General features: G+C 43.4%; 1 protein-coding gene across 2 annotated transcripts in view; it reads right to left on the bottom strand.

Annotated features, from left to right (window-relative positions):
* Nucleotides 1–20,577, bottom strand: part of WDFY3 (WD repeat and FYVE domain containing 3) — a 183,338-nt gene that overhangs the window by 140,018 nt on the left and 22,743 nt on the right. For both annotated transcript variants that reach the window (XM_050710491.1, XM_035539517.2), the window contains exon 2: nt 5,939–6,033. The gene's annotated coding sequence lies outside the window, so the exon portion shown is untranslated. The remainder of the gene's footprint in view (nt 1–5,938; nt 6,034–20,577) is intronic.

Consider the following 20,577-nt stretch of genomic DNA (forward strand, 5'->3'; position numbering starts at 1 on the left):
CGGGAATAGAGCAGAACTGAAATTTTACTTTGCCAACCTGAACTGCATGGCAATGACTCAGGCGTGTCGATCAGGAGACGAAATGCTGCTAAGAAGCCCTTGAGAAGGGGTGGCAGAGCGGGAGAACAGAACAGCAACAATGAAAAAAACCATGAAGGCAAAACAACCTAAAGTTTGAAGAGAAAACTGTGCTTGGTTAGCATCCAGACATCAACCAAGGCACAAATGAAAAATGTTTACTGCTAATGCAAAAGCCATGCTCCACAACGAGTGAAGTAGCAAAGCCTTCCCTGAAAAGTTATTCTACCAGAATCAACAAAGAGCCGTTATTAGGAACGGGGATGAATATTCTAGCCTACTTGACTTTGCAAGCAACAGAGGGAGATGGTGAAGGAAACCTGTGAACTGTGAACAAAGGGCAGGCTGTTACAGCTAAGCAATGAGGCCATATTCTAAACATGGTGGCCCCATACAGCCTGTTCAGTAATCACAACAGTGTATGTATCCGTCCTGTGGTTATATTTCACTGAAAAGGCCGCCAGATGTTTTAAGCAGAGGAGGCTATTACACAAAGTGGGCGAATTTTTCTGTTTTCTGTCCCCCCAAGAGCAACCTAAAGCATCAACTGTCCCCAGCCACATGAACAGGATTTTACATTCCCAAAGAACATTTTTTTTCTGCCTTTAGGAAATTTGCACATGAAGGAACACCAAGTGGAAGCCTGCTGCCTGTGAAACCTGCCTTGATAAAGCTGCCTGTGTCTAATAACCTGGATGAGAGATGCAATAAAGTTGTCCTACTGGCACGTGCATGACTGATGCAACACAATTCAACTCTCTCCTACAATACAGTCAGAAAACGTTCATCAGAAAGAGCAGAGCATCAGGGAGAGGGAGACAAACCCTCAGCCCTCCCAAAATCAGCATTAAAATCCTGGTCACAAACACTTGGTTATTTCTGAAGTGATAGGAACTAAACAAAGGTGAACGACCACAGCTTCTCTTAAGCTGCGTGGTCAGACCCATTTCTGAAGCCTCTTGTGGAGTGAGGAGCAAAGACCAAACAACAGGTGGCAAGTCTTTCCTTACAGAAAGCAGCTCGGACTCCTCACAAACTTGCCAGAGCTGCTGCTGCTCCCTGACTGACAGGTTGAGCCTGTAGGAGGGCTGCCAGGCTCACAGAGCAGCGCTGGGATGGAAATCACAGAATCACAGAATCATCTAGGTTGGAAGAGACCTCCAAGATCACCAAGTCCAACCTATGACCCAATACTAACAAGTCCTCCACTAAACCATATCACTAAGCTCTAAATCTAAACGTCTTTTAAAGACCTTCAGGGATGGTGACTCAACCACTTCCCTGGGCAGCCCATTCCAATGCCTAACAACCCTTTCAGTAAAGAAGTTTTTCCTAATATCCAACCTAAACCTCCCCTGGCAGAAATTAACAACTTTTTTTTTTCTTTTTTTTTCCCAACAGTCTACGATTACTGGCAAATTCTCATAAATTACAAGGGAAGAACTGGTATGTACCTTTTATTGCCATCTATCTGCTTTATTGCATCTATCAGCTTTTCTCCACTGAATAAACATTAGGATAATATTAGCATTACCCATCTCTCTATCTTTGCAAATTACAATGGAAATGCCAATCCAGAAAAGTAAAACAAACCAAAATAACCTACCAAAATAACAAAACCAAACCAAAAGAAAAATGCAATTGCAGATGGCTTTTCACATAGTAAGGCATGTGAGATGCTATACCATCTTCTGTTCATGACGACCTCCCCAAGAGGTCTGGACTCTAATAAAGCACGAAGTGATCCAAAGTCTTATCAGTCCATGATATCATGTTCCTTAAAAAAAATGTAATCTGAAGACCACATTGTCCTTCCTTTAAAAGGATGATCACTGTATGATACAGAAATTTATATGATGATGGTGATGAAGATTCTTAAAATATGTGCACATTGCAGCACACGGCTCTTCTGAGCTAGGGTACCACATCGGAGCCACAAGACTCCAGTCCGCCACATGTCTAAGTGCCACCTAAGTGATTAAACAGCTACAAGTAATTAAATAATCTGCAAAGCAGATTAAAACTGCAGACCCGTAAAGCAATACTAATTGCTCAAGTAAATGCATTCTTCAGGTTCTCCGCAGTTCTTCATTCGAGTACTTAGCACTGCTGAAATTGGTTTCTGGTATTCACTTGCAGACTGCCTAAATGGCGGAAGGGGGCATAGATATTCTTGGGCAGTAAAGTCGGTCTCTCTCATACAGGGAGAAAGCAGCAACATATTCTCAAAAAATCCCTGCTTATCTAACTTCTTTATGCCAGTACTAATGGGTTGGTATACATACTATTTACCATAACTACTTTCAACGCTGTTTTTCTTATCCTCTCCTTTCCCCATGTTCTTCTCCTGGTTAGCAATAGTGCCAAAATTGGAGTTGCATTTCACAGTAAATAAATGCTTTCTTGAGAAAAGTTTAAGAAATACACCACAAGATAAAATAGGACAGCTAAGAATCCCAAAAGAGTGAGATTCTCTTAAACAAAGAAAAAAGCAAGCCTACAGCAAGCAGAGACAGACAAGTTACTATTGTAATATTATGTTTTTCTCCAACATTGTTTCATTTCTAAGTGTCCAACAGAAGCTGATTACAAATGCCTCACAGCAGGACTACTGCACTTGAGAACAGCAGCTTGTATTAGCTGCATTTTGAAAACTCTTCATGTGACCAACTAAAAGACAGTATTTTCTTTCTGAGATAGAACACCAGGTCTAATTTACCTGTTTTCCACTTACTTCTAGACAGTCAACAGCCTAAACAGCTAAAAATTATGCACAGCTAGTTAAATATGCATCACTGTACTTGGACTGGATCTCAGCTTGTAGTTCACTTCAGTTTCTCTTTATACGAGTACGAACAACTCCAGAAGAGACTGGCAACAAGAGATAAAGCTTACCAGCAGCACTTCATGTAATTACATGTTAGCTGGGGATGGGGTGTGTGTGTGGGGGGGGTGTTAATGCCAAGAAACACCAGTAGCTTGTATTTGTTCAGTCTTCCCCTACCTGGACTTCTTCACACTGTGCGCAAGCATCTCAGCTTTGGGATCCTCTCCTCCGAAGGCATAAGGTGCAGGGGACAGGATGCTCTGCTGTGGCCCCCCCGCGAGTCCCCTGTGCTGCCAGCCGCCCGAGCGCGCTCCCCGCGCTGGCGCCTGCCGCGACAGCTCCCAGCTGGGTGACACCCGCCTGCAAGCGCAGGGCTCCGCTGCCACATGACCCGCGCTGCAGGGACGAGCTTCCCCGCCGGCCTCCATCCTGTCGCGGCCGCCTTCGGGAGCACAGGCAGCAGCAAGAGGAACCGCGCGAGGGCAGAAGGACAGCATGCCTGGCCGGGAAAGTGGCGCCACAGATGAGAACCGTGCGCCACAGCCTGCAAGCCCATCTGTAAGGCGGCATTGCCTCCCCTTTTCCTCATCCCCAAGTAAAGGAAAGTTACTGAAATGTCAGTTAAAATAAACTAATTTATTTTGGAAAAAATAAAACAAGTAAGATGGCGTGTAATTTATTGTTTTGATTTCAATTTTCTATATTTATTTATGGATTTAATATTCCAGCTTGCAATACTACTTGTATGCACAGCATCAAAAACTATGCAGTAGCTGGTTCAGACTAACACTGACAATTTTTGCACTTTTTAATAAAAAAATTATTAATTCAGGTGTTATTATTTCCCAGAGAAATGCACATATCAATATGTTTACTCACGTAATGTCTCCCCACTTTACCTGCTCATTCCTCCAGTAATAACCTCAGGTACAGAAAGTAAATTAGCACTAAAGCCACAGCTTCCTGAAAACACTCTTCCAGTCACTGGATATCCATCTGTGCCACAGGAGGTACTTGGATTATTATGGATCAGGAGAAGAGGGCTATGGCACAAAGCAGAGAGCTGCAGTCCCTTGCTGGCACTTCTGTCACCTGTCACACAAGTAGTAGAGTTGATGGCTTTTTTTTCCTTTTTCTTTTTCCTTCTCCTACAGGTGACCTCTTAGCAACGCCAAAGAACGAACATGATTTCTAACAAACTCTCAATCTAAAACTGCAATACAGTGAGATGTTATACCATGTTTTGTTGTTATTTCACGTGGAAAAATTGCCACACGTCAGAGTTTGGCCTCATAGAACTTGGAATAGTTATTGCTGCACCTACAGCAACATGCCTTAGCGATTTCTCCCAGGCAGATTTTTGTGTTATAATGAAACCACAAAAACTCTCAAGCTAGGTTCACTGTGCTTCCAGATCGTTTTAACTAACTGGACATAAAGACTTACCCAGGGACTGCCTAAAGCTCACCCTGCACAGACTATTGCTTATCAATAGTAGCTCCTCCCATACCTTCTACTGGGGACACAAGATGTGGCACAGATCATGCACAGCATCCTCACTCTTCCAATTGTCCCTCTAGCGCACAAGGTGTCTGCAGTCTAACTTAATTTGCAGTTTTGCTAGGAAAACTTTTGTAAGGATACCAGAGAGAGACATATTCCAAAATGACAAACAGACCAGCAGGGATTACAGAACCAGAGAGCATCATCTCCATGGGATTAACCTCAATAGAGATAATTATCCCCTAGCTGCACTTCACATCCATAAAAGATTATGGCAGCACCAATAGACAGGAACGCGCCAAATGGTCTTTCAGGCATTAATCCATCAGTAGCAAAAATTATTGATGCAATGTGAAATATTGCTGCTTACCTCAAAGGCAATCAGTAAATCCATCTTTCAGCAAAAACTGACAACTGTGCAACATGTGCTGCGTATGCAGAAGCATGGCATGCAAACGTCCCTTTCCATCACTGGGAGGTTAGGACAAAGCAGCATGCCAGACTTCTCCGTCCCCATCCCAAATAGCAACCTCCACGTTTTCTATCTTATTCTATGAAAGCTCTGTAACAATACAATCATTCCTCCCTGGTGTTATGTTTTTGTTCTGTGACAAAGTGAACTACTGCCAATCAACAAACGTTAGGTCAACATCCTATGGGCAAAAAGGCATAAGATGCTGAGGGAAGCCCTGACAACTTCTACAGCAACCTAGCAAAAAGGATGCTTAAATCATTTTTTCCCCTCACACATACATCCTCAGCAAAACAAAGAAACACACGTACCATGACCACCCCACGCAGTGCTTCTCTCCCCTGGTTCCATCCTTCCTGACCCTCCAGCAGCCGCTGGGCAGCAGTCTGGGTTCTGGACCGTGCATGCAGAAATGCAAAAGGAGAAGCAAGGCTGCAGCAGCAGTGTGCCCACGGCTTCAGGAGTCGAAACAAACTGCTTGAGCTGTATTGCACAGCACAAATGGAAGGAGGCAGCCCTGGCAAGCAGGCAGGAGAAGCTGCCCACTGCATGGTACCTGCCTTCTGCTCTGACACAAGAAGAAAATTCCTTGACTTCCATGTGTGCATCTCTGTGATTTCCAGAATCCTCAAATTAAAATGCATCATTTTTAAGTTAATGACCACCTCCATTCAATAGTAGGTTTCAATGCTTTCTGTAATTACTAAAGGACAGCAAAGTACCATAAATGAAAAAGGACATGGGAAAAAGAGGCCATCTAACTCACTCAGCTAAATATACCTAGGTTTCAGACAGTGCCTGACTTACTGTGCTACAACAAACATCAAGCAACTCACATCAACCAAACACATGCAAAGACTTCTACACAAATCAACAAAAACCTTAATTTTGATTGAGTAGAGCAACTTTAAACCATCAGCATTCAAATTATGCCTATATTAACTCTGTTTCTATGACAGGCAAAATAAATTGGTTCATACAGAACATGTTGAAGAGTGTGACAATTACAAATCTAAAGCCAATTTTCATGGAAGCACTTAAACATTGCCATCACTAACCTCTACAGCATTTCTGGGATCAGGGCAAACAGCTTCAGGAGAACAGCGCCCATTCCTTTCTGAGGTTTCTCTTCAACACCAAAGCTCTTTGTTCACTAGAGAAAGTAAGATGAAAACAGGTTAGAATACAAATATGCCAAAGAAATCAGAGCTCTGCCATTTTGAAATCAAAGATTAGTTGCTCCTCGAACAACTGCAGTTTCACAAAGCTAAGAAATGTTTAAGTAACTCCTGGAAAAGAAACTATAGCAAACAAAAAACTGACACAAGCGTTATCATCCCAGTTTCATCTGAGACATTCAAAGCACACAAACTGCTGAAAGAGTTCCTGTCAATAACAAGGCCAGTAAGTAATGCAACAGCCACTGATCAGCAAGAGCACCCTTCTGAGCAACTAGGTGATTCCTCATCATTATAGGAAGGGAACAGGAACTAAACTGAGCATATGTGACACTACTGAACTCGACTGACTTTCCCTTGCCTTTCCTAGTTTTTCTGCCTCATTTTGCAGAGTTATAAAATGCTTATTGGGTAATCTTGGATTTTACAAGTGGGTGCACACAAACCAGCAATGGACAGAGAGTCTCAACTCCTTCCTGTGTGGTTCCAGCAAGCAATCACATTGAGATGCTCCAGCTAGCCCAAGTCAGTTGATAGAGGCAGCAAATATAGCTTTATTTGCTGTTGCACCTGGCAAATAGCTAGGTACCTGTGCCTTGGTTAACTAGCTATGTGATAGCAAACTTATTTCACCTGTGATTCCTAATCTGCCATGTTTGGCATCAGTAGCACAGGTGTTTCTACATTATGATATAATATACAATACAGACATATCCTAAATCAACAAGGAAAACTTGATAATAATAATAATAATTTTTAAAAAAATCTATGTTGTGAATTTTATTTTGTATAGTAAAAATAACAGGGAAGATTATAGGGGAAAAAACAGAAGTCAGAAGAAGCAAGCACACTATCACTGTACCTTAGAAAGGCTTTGCAAGAGAGGTGGCATTAATGTGACTCCTTGCTTGAAGAAATCTTGTAATGCTTAATAACTACATGTTTTGTTACAACACTTGTATGCATCCAAAAACTAAATTAACTTGCTAGCAGGCCCAAGAGTTCAGCATCGACAGCCAAACCAGTCAGTTCTCTTCTAACTTAATCCTCCATGCCCATAAAACCCCTGCTACTCCTAGGATGGGAAGGGAGCACCACTTGGGACTCTTGGGAGTTTTTGAACTGGGTTTATTTCCAGGTAAGACTTGAAGCCCTTGCTTGCTGAGTAAAGCCTAGCTTTCAAAAGGGCACTCGTACTTTAATCTAGGAAAGTGGAAGAACAGATTAGGAAAAGATAGTGGCAACCACCCACCGAACAGGAAGCCAAGCTTATGAGTTTAATTTCCAGTGGGATGCATTTCAGGCACTGCACGCGCTCACCCAACAAGCACGCTCAACAGCATCCTCACGGCTTCAGATCATCTGCATCTCCTGTTCACAGCCACAGGGCAGCCACTTACAGTTACCATTTCAGGAGGTCAGCTCCAGCAAAACAGCTGCTGTTTGACATAACCTTTTTCTGTTATGGACTATGAACTACATTAAATACTATCCACATTTCTCCAACACAGTTCAGCTCAAAGCAAGTACCCTGTGGCTTTCCAAACACCCAGCCTCTGCAATGCTCAAACCTCCCAGAAATCAGGGTGTGAATATGCAAAGCGGATGCCATCCTTTCAACCCAGCTGTCACGTCTGCTGCTTCTACGTGCTCTCCTGATAAACTAAGGCCAGCAGATACTGCAGAACCTGGCCTCATGTGCATTACTGCATCCATGCCCCTGGTCCACGCAGTTCTCTCGGATGCTTCTTCGCCAGTGCCAAAGGCCAGGCTCACACCAGGCCCAGGGAGAATTGGACATCCACAGAACCACCCAACAGTATCCTGGCCTTGTTAAAAGAGGGAAGGCCTCCCTCTTTTCCTTCTACCTGTCATGCCACCGCTCACTTATATGTCACCATCTTGCAACTGTTTGTAGGAGAAACATCAACTCGACAGCCTGCACCAAACAGTGCGTGCGCATCAAGTGTGAACCTAGAAATTGGACTGCAAAACTCTGGCATGCAAGAAATAAGGCGAGCAATTTTATTTTTACCTCCACAGAACCATGTAAGTATTTAAACTAGCAGTATAAACAATTGGCCCTTTTGTCACAGGAACAGTTACTGGGACTGGGTCAGCAATAAATCTCAGCACAGATACTTCACTGCAGTTTCTATTACACCTTCAACTGCATTTCGCTCTCAAGAACTTTAGTATAATCACAAATAACCTCTTAGGTTCAAAACCACGGATTTTGAAATACAGACAAAGCAAATCTCCTGTATTGGCTCCAAATCAGACCAGACTACAATTAGGCCAGCTTTAATTAACACTTACTATATCGGCAAATCTCAAATGACCAGTTATACTACTAGTACTCAAAAACCACAAGCTTATTTGAGCAGAAATCAAAGGACAGTATCAGCAATTCCTCCAGCTTAAGTTTATTTAAAAAAAGAAAAAAACACTGTTAGGAAGTGAAAGCATGGAGACAGCTTCTACCCCCCTTCCATATGCATTGCTTACTTGGTGTAACAGAAATAAGAAGAAATCTTGTGAGAGCACTAGGGAACCAGTCTTCCAACTGGGTCTGTGAGAACCAAGCTGCCCAGTTTATGAATATTTCCCTCGTACACATGGAATATTTTCTCTCTTTAAATCTTGACTCCCCTACACTCACCCTGCTTCCATAGTATAAGTTCATCAGGGCCAGAATGGCTTGAGAAACAGTTCATCACAAAATGAAACTGCTCTGACCTGCAGTCCCAAAACTCATTAGAATGGGGCAGGAGAGGCTGTGTAAACGTTGTTTACAAGAGCTAAATGCCTTCCTCAGTGCCAAAAGTAAACCACTCCTCCTTTAATTACATCAATTCATTTTGAGCACTGGCCAAGCTCAAATTCTCTCTGTTGTCATCAGCAGAATTACCAAAAATGTGTCCAAAGCCAACGTACTGGGTGTACACCCCATGTATTTTACAACAACAACAAAAGAAGAGGAGCAAGGTGGCTCAGAAACTTTTCAACCTTGAGTATGCCAGAATGGTGACATCAGCAGATGAAAGGTAACTAAGCCAAGTAACTGAAGAGCTCGTTTTTCAGCCTCCTAGTCACAAACAGTGATGCTCTGCAAGTGCCTAGCAGAGTTCAAGCCACATCAGGCTCCTCGCTTCCCCACCGAAATGATGCAGCAGGCTCAGAAGCATCCCACAACATGGAGAGCAGAGTCCGAACGGGTCCTCCAACTGTACTACGCTTGGACAGGAACCATGCTGCAAATTCTGAGAAATTAGAACCATTTCTTTCCAGTCTCAACAGCATGGCCGAACTTGGTTACTTCCCACTTGATGAAACCACCTCTGCAAAGGATGAACACCTCTGGGAAATCTAATGGCACATCAAGTGCAGAAAAGAAAACCTATCCTCTTTGTTTTTGAAGGATGTGTGTTCTCCAAACAGGCAAGACCCAAGCTGACCTGTCTTACCAGATAGTTAGGGCACTCAGCCAAGAGGCCTGTGCTCACCCTCCTGACCCCACATGTGGAGCACACCACCTCTGACCACATAGTGGGCACACCAGGGGCAGCACGGTTGCTCTCCCTGTCGACCATCCCATGCACCCTCCTCCACAGCTGGGGCGCAGGACAGGAAGGTGAACTCAGGCTGCTCCAGGCTGTGTCCTGCTAGGCAGGCGGTGAGCAGACAGGCGGCACCTCGCTTTCCAGCCAGCAGCCTGCTCAGCTGCAGACCCCAGGTGTCCCAGAGGTTGCTGAAACCCAAAAGGGCAGAGGAGCATAGCAAACAACCAAGGTAGCCATTTGGCACTAGGTGCCTTCTCATAACTATTTCAGAATTGTATAAATAGCCATTACATCATGAAAAACTAAGTGACGAGCAAAGGGTATTGCCAAGTGCCACCACGTCTCCACCTGCTGTGCAAAACAAATACCTTAATGATGCCTCATCCACCAGAACACATCTGCACTTATGTACACATACGCAGCGTGTGAGTCAGCAGACACCAAGACAACTGAGAAGCCCCATAACTATGTCCTGACTCTCAGCCACTTAATTTTCATGACCCACCACTGAACCCTGGCAGCAAGCATGTCCATTGTTTTCCAGACATGAAGTTCCATTCAGAAAAAAAGCTTGAGTCACTAAAAACACCTCCACTCCCACACCAGCCTTACATAGAGCTCCCTGCTGCACTGAAGTGCTTCCTTTAAGTTCAAAGGGTTAACACATTTTCAACTGTCTTGCCAAAACATAATATTAGGGTGGCCAGCTTGAGCATAACTGATAAAACCACAACCGACACTTCACAGTTATTATCACCAAATTTAACAGGTATTTTATTTTTCAGAAGAGTCCTGATCTATGGGCATTCCTTGAAGAGTTTATATATATAGTCTGAATTATTATGAAGGATTATTACACATTATGTAGGATTACAATTATTATGCAGGATTATTCCCCCCACCTGCAGCAGAGGAATAAATTTATTTATTTATTTAAACCAGGCAATACGTCGGGTCAGCATGCATTACAGTAAACGCAATTTTTGTTACAAACATCTTACCTTTTGTTAAAGCAAGGTGTATAGAAAATTGAACTTGAACTGCTGCACTTCCAAACATTGCTCTCCAGAATTGATGGCGATAAGCATAAACCCATTTTTCATGATACAGAGTCAATTTCTGATTTGGATAATTTCTCTAAGCAGCCACTACTTCCTTCTCCTTGTTCATTTAAGTACTTGGCTTGCTGAGACACAAAACATTTGTGCTCTGGCACCCCACTAAATATTCTACCCCGAGTTTTAGTTGTGTTTCTATTTTTATTTAGACTAAACATCTCAGTGCTTTCTAGACACTATTTCTGAAGTTTCACAAATAAAATACAATTTGCTTGCTTCCCTCACCAGATATCCCACAAAAAGATCTGAATAAAAAATCTCAGCAATCTCAAATCATTTGGTTCCTGGAAAGAAGTAAATGGAGCAAATAACACCACAAAATCCACTCATGTTTCCCTCTCACTTCTAAAACAAATAAATAAATACAAACACCACACAGGTTTCCAGCTTAGCTGCATTCCCCTCACTTAAGATATTTTGTGAATCTTTCTCTGTGGAAAAGGTAGGTTTAGTTTATCAAGTGGTTACGTACCATACAATATAAAACTAAGAAAGCATCAAATTTCTTCTGTTACACACTACAGGCACTCAAGAGAAACTGATTCAGATCTCAACAGTCTTTTTCTGCCTATTTCCATGTTCTGCCAAGTTACACAAATGACTTACATGTTACGTCAGAGAAATGTTTTATTACACATAAACAAAGTGTTTCAGCAAAAGCTTAACAAGGCATTGATATTGAAGCCTAAATCAGCTGCTGATAGAAATTAAATATAGCACTTGAGTGCTAGTACTCCTTGTCCGACAGAGATAAAGATCTGCTTCTGACTGGAAGAAACCAAAGTGAAGACAGGGATCACATCTGATGTAAATCCAACTTGCCCATTATAGCGGATATGCACATTCAGCACTCACTCCTTCACATGGTGGACCACTGGCACACTTTCAGATGCACCACAATGTAAAGTGCATCTTCAGTCAGATGAGGCGAGAGGTCAGGACCGTGCGCTGCCAGCCAGAGCCAGTATCCTAATTCTCAACTTCTTTAACGATGAGAAATAAATTACGTAACAATATTTTTGTGCTGTACACAGAATTTGAGAGAAGGGATATGAATGTGAACATCACCTTCCCTATGTAACTCCAGCTACGTTTATTTTAATAGCAGGATTAAGTTGAAAGTTTCAGATATTTCCCTCTGGGAAAGAATAGACCTTAAAAGCCCATAAGAAGGTCAGCTGTGTTAGATAAATAACAGAACAGTTCAGTCCCTGGCTCCCTCCAAAGCCCTCTTTCTTCACGTTTTTTTTATTCACTACTGCTGCTAAACCAACCTCTGTCAGGAAAAGAAAGTACCTAGGTATTACTACAGTGTTTGGCTTTTTGTTTTTAAACCCAAGTGTTTGCACTCTAGCCATACTTCCAAATGAATACATACTTCCAAACTAAGACTCCATTAAGCTTCCCCTGCTCAAAAAAGATCTCTGAATCACAGAATCACCTAGGTTGGAAGAGACTTCCAAGACCACCGAGTCCAACCTATGACCTAACACTAACAAGTCCTTCACTAAACCATATCACTAAGCTCTAAATCTAAATGTCTTTTAAAGACCTCCAGGGATGGTGACTCAACCACTTCCCTGGGCAGCCCATTCCAATGCCTAACAACCCTTTCAGTAAAGAAGTTCTTCCTAATATCCAACCTAAACCTCCCCTGCCACAACTTTAGCCCATTCCCCCCTGTCCTGTCACCAGGCATGTGGGAGAATAGACCAACCCCCACCTTGCTACAGCCTCCTTTAAGGTACCTGTAGAGTGCGATAAGGTCACCCCGAGCCTTCTCTTTTCCAGGCTGAACAATCCTACCTCCCTCAGCCGCTCCTCATAAGACTTGTTTGCCAGACCCCTCATCAGCTTTGTTGCCCTTCTCTGGACACACTCCAGCACCTCCATGTCCTTCCTGTAGTGAGGGGCCCAAAACTGAACACAGTACTCGAGGTGCGGCCTCACCAGAGCCGAGTACAGGGGGACAATCACTTCCCCAGCCCTGCTGGCCACACTGCTTCTTATGCAAGCCAGGATGCTGTTGGCCTTCTTGGCCACCTGAGCACACTGCTGGCTCATATTCAGCTGACTATCTACCAATACTCCCAGGTCCTTCTCTGCCAGGCAGCTTTCCAACCACTCATCTCCCAGCCTGTAGCTCTGCTCGGGGTTGTTGTGCCCCAAGTGCAGGACCCGGCACTTGGCCTTGTTGAACTTCATACAGTTGGCCTCAGCCCATCGGTCCAGCCTATCCAGATCCTCCTGCAGAGCCTTCCTACCCTCGAGCAGATCAACATGTGCACCTAACTTGGTGTCTGCTGTCTACAAACTTACTGAGGGTGCATTTGGTCCCCTCCTCCAGACCATCGATGAAGATATTGAAGAGAACTGGCCCCAGTACTGAGCCCTGGGGGGACTCCACTAGTGACCGGCCTCCAACTGGATTTATCTCCATTCACCACAACTCTTTGGGCCCGGCTACCCAGCCAGTTTCTAACCCAACGAAGCGTATGCCAGTCCAAGCCAAGGGCAGCCAATTTTTTGAGGAGAATGCTGTGGGAAACAGTGTCAAAAGCCTTACTGAAGTCAAGGTAAACCACATCCACAGCCTTTCTCTCATCCACCAACCGCGCCACTTTGTCATAGAAGAAGAGATCAGGTTCGTCAAGCAGGACCTGCCTTTCATAAACCCATGCTGACTGGGCCTGATCTCCTGGTTGCCCTGCAAGTGCCGCGTGATGACACTCAAGATAATCTGCTCTATGAGCTTCCCTGGCACTGAAGTCAAACTAACAGGCCTATAGTTCCCTGGGTCTACCCTCCGACCCTTCTTGTAGATGGGCATCACGTTTGCTAGCCACCAGTCGACTGGGACCTCCCCTGATAGCCAGGACTGCCGATAAATGATGGAAAGCAGCTTGGCCAGCTCCTCCGCCAGTTCTCTCAGTACCCTCAGGTGGATCCCATCCGGCCCCATTGACTTGCGTACATCCAAGTGCTGTAGCAGGTCGCCAACCATTTCCTCGTGAATTGTGAGGGCAACATCCTGCTCCCCACCCCCTTCCATCAGCTCAGGGGGCTGGGTATCCAGAGAACAACTGGTTTTGCTGCTAAAGACTGAGGCAAAGAAGGCATTAAGCACCTCAGCCTTTTCCTCATCTCTCTTAACTAAGTTTCCCTCTGCATCCAGTAAAGGATGGAGATTCTCCTTAGTCCTCCTTTTGGTGCTGATGTATTTATAAAAACATTTTTTGTTATCTTTAACAGCAGTAGCCAGATTGAACTCCAGATGAGCATTGGCCTTTCTAATTTTGTCCCTACTCATCCTTACAACATCCTTATAATCCTTCTGAGTGGCCTGCCCTCTTTTCCAAAGATCGTAAACCCTCTTTTTTTTCCAAAGCTCTAGCCACAACTCTCTGTTCAGCCAGGCCTGTCTGCTTCCACGCCGGCTCATCTTTGGGCATGTGGGGACAGACTGCTCCTGACCCTTTATGATCTGAAGAGTGCCCAGCCTTCCTGGACTCCTCTGCCCTTCTGGACTGCCTCCCAAGGGACTCTGTCAACCACTGTCCTGAATACCTCAAAGTCTGCCCTCTGGAAGTCCAAGACAGCGGTTTTACTGGTCACCCTCCTGACTTCGCCAAGAATAGGGAACTCTACCATTTCGTGGTCACTCTGCCCAAGACAGCTCCTGACCACCACATCTCCCAGCAGTCCTTCTCTGTGAACAGAAGGTCCAGAGGGGCACCTCCCCTGGTAGACTCACTACCCAGTTGCGTCAGGAAACTATCTTCCACGCTGAAGGAGGAAAATGCATCAAGGCAAACAGTTCAACTTCTCGCAGGTCCAGCCTACAGGTTCACATCAGGAAACAGCAAAAGTGTCACAGGAGTCTATTGACATTTGTCACCACAGACTGGTTAAACATTTCTTACCCAAAATTACTCTATTCATCTTCAACTTAAAAGAGAACATGCCTCCATAGCTTGGTGTTACACTTGCTCTTTCCAAAAGCAAGCATAACACAGCTCAGAAAGTGGGGAATACAACAAAAATGATACCAGCTGGGGCAGGCAACAACCCTACACCCCTCAGCTAACCACCACCACCTAAAACACTGCTTTCTGTGGGTGTAGGGGGAAGATCTTAAATGTAGTAATCTACGTTACCAATGCCTCTGCTGTATGACTACATTGCCAACAACTGATGGTTTCTAGAAGGGGAAAAAAAGCAAGATATTCCACCCTGCGTCAACATGCCAAACCCAGTGCCAGCCCTCAAAACACAGACACCTCCAAACTCCACGCAGACAGGAGGACTCCAACAAAAGGAGTCATAACAACCAATGATTACAGCTACCTTACTAGATACAACTGCTAAGCATCGCTCCTTGCCACTGAAGCCACCCAAGAGCTAAAAGCCATTAAAATACAGAACTCTCTCGAGATGGTATTCTTGCAGCCAGACAGGCACTGTGACCTTCTATGCCTTTGCAACAACAGTCATGTCTTACCAGAAAAATTCTAGCCTTCTACAGGTTTTGCTTCAGCTAGATTCGTCTCAACACTCTAAAGCCCTGCAAAGATAAATGTGAAGTGCCAATGAGTTCACTAAAAGGAGCCATTGCCTTACAGAAACTGCTGAATTGCAGCTGTGTTGATGTCTCCTCTAGAAGCATCCTATACACAGAGGCAGAAAAACTTGAGCAGTTTGGCACAAGGTAGACTTGACAAGCAGTTCAGCACCATCAACTCAGATTGTTTTTTAAAGCAAGATGATTAAAGTCAAGGAAGCAAACCCAGTCTTGTTCAACATAAGCAAGTTCTGTTGGAGACCTCGAGTCTAGCTTCAGTATTAGCACAGTCATTTGGAAGAGTCAGGAAGATCTGATGCAGTTCCTCATTTCTGTGCCACTGGAAAGAAGAAACGCTTCCTAAGTTGAGCATTTATGATAAGCCAAGGCCAAAATTACACTGGAAAAAAGAAACAAGAAAATTTTAGTGTACACTTTAAGTTCCATTGCTCTTTAATTACTTCCTAATTAAATTTACATGCTTTGATAATATCTACTTTTACACACTGATCCAAACGGAAATAAATGCTAATTTCCCCTCAAAATGAACCATCAAAAACTTGTACATTTAAATAAGTTATTGAAATTAATTTCAAGTTGTCTTCAGAATATTTTCATGTACTGTGTTTGATCCCCAATTTACAAAACTCTGCCAAGGATGCATTTATCCACCAGCACTCATCAACTGTCTTCTGCTCTTATTAACAAGAAATGTGCTTCTTGAATAAATAATGCAGAATCTGTCAGTATTTAAAAAATCACCACCAGATGCTCCCTATATAGACATGTTCAACTGACTTGCACATCACTTGTAACATTAAAATAAAATTAATTACAATGCATTAAGTAAGCATTATCTTTTTATGAAGAGGTTTTCAAATTCAGTAATTAGGTCTTAAAGTTAGAGCACTGATTCATATTATGGAAATATTGGATATTTTTTATGCTTAAGTACAGAACAATATAGGTTGGAAGGCATCTATGAAGGTCATATGGTTTAACCCTCATACAGGTCAGCTTAGATCAGGGTGCTCAGAGCCATGTCCAGGTGAGTTCTGAGCATCTCCAAGATGTGCTACCTCTCCGAGATGCATGCTCCAGCGTTTTACTAGCCTCACGCTGTTCATTTTGGCCCTAGTTATAATTTACTTCGGTGCAGCTTCAGTCAAGTGCCTCTCATCTATCCCTGTGTCTCTCCCAGAGGCTAAGGACAGTCAAGCTTTCTGCAGTGGTCATCTCTTCTGAAATAAAGATTAGTGACGTACATACTGGGAGTTGACCAGATATCCGTAGACAGGTCCTTAATTAGATCAATCAAATATACATTCAAATAGCAAGTCTGTGTTATTATCTTGTGTATGAAAGAATAAGATAAATCTTCAACGTGCTAACATTTTCCTTCATCAAATCTGAAACAGACTAGTGAAGTAGGGAGGGATTCTCTCTTTATTTCAGAAAGCTAATGCCTTACTAATCCCTTAGCTCTCTACAGGAATTTATATATAAGCCTTGTGGATACAGAGACAAACCCTGGTTATCTGAATTGCTGGTATCTAAATTTCTGAAATCCAAAGGTCAGGTGTCTCCCCTGAGGACAGATGCTCTGGCAGGCCTTTGGATTTCAGAAACTAACTTGATGGTATTTGAACAGTGGTAACACAATTTTAAGTGCTATATTAAAATGCCTTGGATCAAAGTGGGGAAGTTTTTCTTTGTTTTAGTAATAAGTGTTTAAGTTGCTCCAAATAGTACACACAAACGTAAATAAAGATTTTCCCTCTTAATTAGTGTCAACATGCTAGTTTGCTCAATATAGTTACACTCAGTGGTGTTATATTACATAATGTAATCAATATATCGCTATACCATCCCAGCCATTCATTGCAAACTCATATTAGTTTTTATTTACTTTTAATTAATCACACAGTTACCATCTCCTAACAGGACTGAAGGCTGACCTATATTAAAAAGCCCCAGGCTGCTGGCAAACCAAAGATGGAGCTACGCTTTTCACTGCAACACATGGTGGGAGAACGAGAGACAACAGGCATTATTTGAAAAGAGGTTAAAACTGAGTGTAAGGAGAAACTCTCTTCATGAGGATGCGGCCCTGCAAAGCAGTGCTGTCTCCAGCCTCGGAGGTTGCAATGCCCTGCACAACCCGGTCCCCTCGCACAGCTGGCCCAGCCACAAGCAGGAGCTGTGACCATGGACCTGCCAAGGTTGGTTAACTTGAACCATTTTGAGATTGTCTCTTCCCCACTGCTATGTAGATAGTGGGTCTCATTCCCTGAGTCTGGAATTCAAGGTGCAAAGTCATTTGACTTATTGCCCTGTTTTCAAAATCTCTCAGCTTCATAATTTCTTCCAGCTGTGATAATAGCCTTCAGCTTCCTACCCATTCTGTCAGTTTTTAGGAGGAACCATAACCAATCTTTCTACCAGTAGACATTTTTCTACCCAGACAGGTGCTTGGGGGCCAGACCAGCTGACATAGGTCTGCAGTAAATGGCAGACATGAAGAGGAAAACAAAGAGAACATATGGCAGGACACAAAGGGCAGAGGACAGGCACTCCAAGCATGCAGATCCCCTGCCTAGGAGGGTTTTTTACACTTGACTTGCATGCAGCCCCAGAAGATTCAAGCAAGTTCTTCAAGAGCCATTCCAGCTGCTGTGCCTGGCAGCACATCAGTCCCCCGACAGGTTTTTCTGCACAACATCGAAACGTGTGACACCGGTGTGGGGGCGACATCTTGCCCTGTACTAGCAGCCCCTCCTGAACAAGAAACGTGGAGACTGTGGCACAGCAGCATCTCAGTGGTCACACCCAGAATCAGGTCAAGTTCCGGGTACTGCCCCAAAGCAGCTGTCCTGGTGAGGTGCCCGTGACAACAGACACTGCATGGCACTGTGCTTGAGGAAACATTTTCCTAAGGGAAGAGAGGCAAGAGCTGACCTTTCATAACGTTAGCTCTTACATTTGTGAATGTGTGTTTCTGTCCATCTGCAATGGGGATCAACTGCCCCATAGATAATGGAAAGGCAGCTGTGCTTCCAGGCCAGCAGCACTAACCTACAGGCATCCTGTAATCAGCATCCTCACCCAAAAGTCCAGAATAAGGCTTCACATCAGTCACAGTATGGAGCAGTTGGTTTGGTGCCACACAGCCCTTACCCAGGTGATCCTGGGGAGAAGGAATAGCTTTGCAGAGGAGGCTGGGTTGCTGGTCTGCGAGACAGGCCTTTCTGGTCAGTGACCTTAGACTAGAAGCTTCTTGGAATATATGCCCTTAAAAGTTGTTTAGACTAGAAGCTTTTAAGTGCATATATTCAATAAGTTGTTTCCTCGCTGCTAAATAAAATGCTACTCTTCTTGGAAGGTCACACCTTGTTTTGCTAGTTTTGCCAGCTCAGAGTCAAGGCAATGAACAGCCTGACCACTCATCATCACATATGTAAATGTTCATGTATACGCTACTGTTCAACATTGCTTCACAGAACTAGGTGTAGAAATGGCTGCAACTGAGCAAGCCGAGGGTGATGATACACATAAATCCTAAAAATAAAGGTTTACTTACTTGTTCTACCACACGCTACACCAGAAATCGTCAGCTTTGGTTTCAAAAGCACTTGTGCAGCTACACAAGGCTTCAGTTTCCCAACAAGCATTGCCACACTGAAGCAATACTAAATACTCCAGTGACTGCCTGAGCCTACAGTGTAAAATCAGAGGAGCGTCCAAGGGAGAAGGTCGTCTTTTCACTTAGCAACCCTCAAGTTGAGCATAAGACTCCTACTGCCTTTTGGGGAGAGTCAGATCTACCCATGCTACTCATTACTGGCACTCACTTTATTTTGTATTTATTTTGCCTTTTCCTTCAACCGAAGGAAATTAAGGTACCACCAATCAAGGCCTAAAGCCAAGTAAGAGTCTATGTGGAGTTGCTCTGAAAGTCATCTACAGAAATTCTATAGAATTTCTGTACAACGTGCTTCTTCCTTCTTTTATGCAAAGTAGCACTCAGTCGTCTGAATGTGGTAGTCTAAATTTCTGAGAAGTACTTCACTTCCCAATTGGGACAGCCCAAAAGAAAGCTGAGATGCTGGGCTTTGATTTGTTCAGGCACTGCAACTAAATTTTAACCATGTGCATTTATAAAAGAGTCTCCACACAGTGGATCTCATGACATTAAATTCATATTCAAATTTCAAACCAACTTTCCTTACTGCCTCCCCCTGACAAGCCCTCCGTTCCTCATGTTCCTCATTTCATTCACTGGCGGCCTTCTCCCATTTCCTCTGAGCTGTTATAAAAGAGAGATTCCTTGCCCAAGTTATAACGCACATTTCTGATCATTATTACCTTGGATCAGATTCAGACCAGTAAAAAAATACCCATTTTTATTCCCCTGTTCTCTGTGTAACTCAATATATATTGCCTAGCAATCCTAAAAAGTGCAAAGCACAAGAACGCAGATAACATTTAGTTTCCAATATTTTATTTCTGTTAAAGCATATATTCCATACCAAGAAAACATGTTCTGCCAAGATTTCAGACATGTATGGCATAACAAAATATGGGTGAATTAAAATCTTTGCTTCAAAACACAAGATCTCTAAAAAGAGATTCAGCAGGAAGTACATTTCAGACACAAATGGTTTCAAATAGGTACATTTTGACATACAGAAAAAAAATAACAGCACTGAACGACCCAAGTCAAGAAAACATTACCTTCCAACCTGGAATTGCTATCTCTCTTCCGACATCCACTAACCTCACTACTTGAGAGGTCTGCATGGTCATCACCAAGAGAAATGTTAAGAGAAATGTACCAGCAGATGAACAGTTCGACTTTCCACTGTTCAACAACAGCTCAACATTTCCACTGTTATACAGTTCTCCCTGTTAACACAGACACAGAGTAACAACATCTTAATTAGTCATTACAGGATTTGCAGTTAGGGGGTTTGTGTATGTGTGAACTTCAAGTTTGGGCCTGAAGTTTTGCTTTGGTTGGCTGGGGGACTCCCCTCTGCATTATTTCTTTTTTTTTTTTTTTTTTTTTTTTTTTTTTTTGCTGATGGAAGGAGAGGGAACAACTAACTCTTCAGGAGAGGAATGCAGCAGCTGACTTGGCGATACAGTTCCTTCCCCTTAATGTATTCTTACTCAACATCCATGAAATGTATTTTGGAGAATCTGTTCCTCCTTAATCTGTGAGCCCCAATCCTTTTCCTTCTTTAACAATTTCCTTCTCTACTACCCATCTGCAGT

The sequence above is a fragment of the Cygnus atratus genome, chromosome 4 (genome assembly GCF_013377495.2).
Source record: "Cygnus atratus isolate AKBS03 ecotype Queensland, Australia chromosome 4, CAtr_DNAZoo_HiC_assembly, whole genome shotgun sequence".
NCBI classification, from domain to species: Eukaryota; Metazoa; Chordata; class Aves; order Anseriformes; family Anatidae; genus Cygnus; species Cygnus atratus.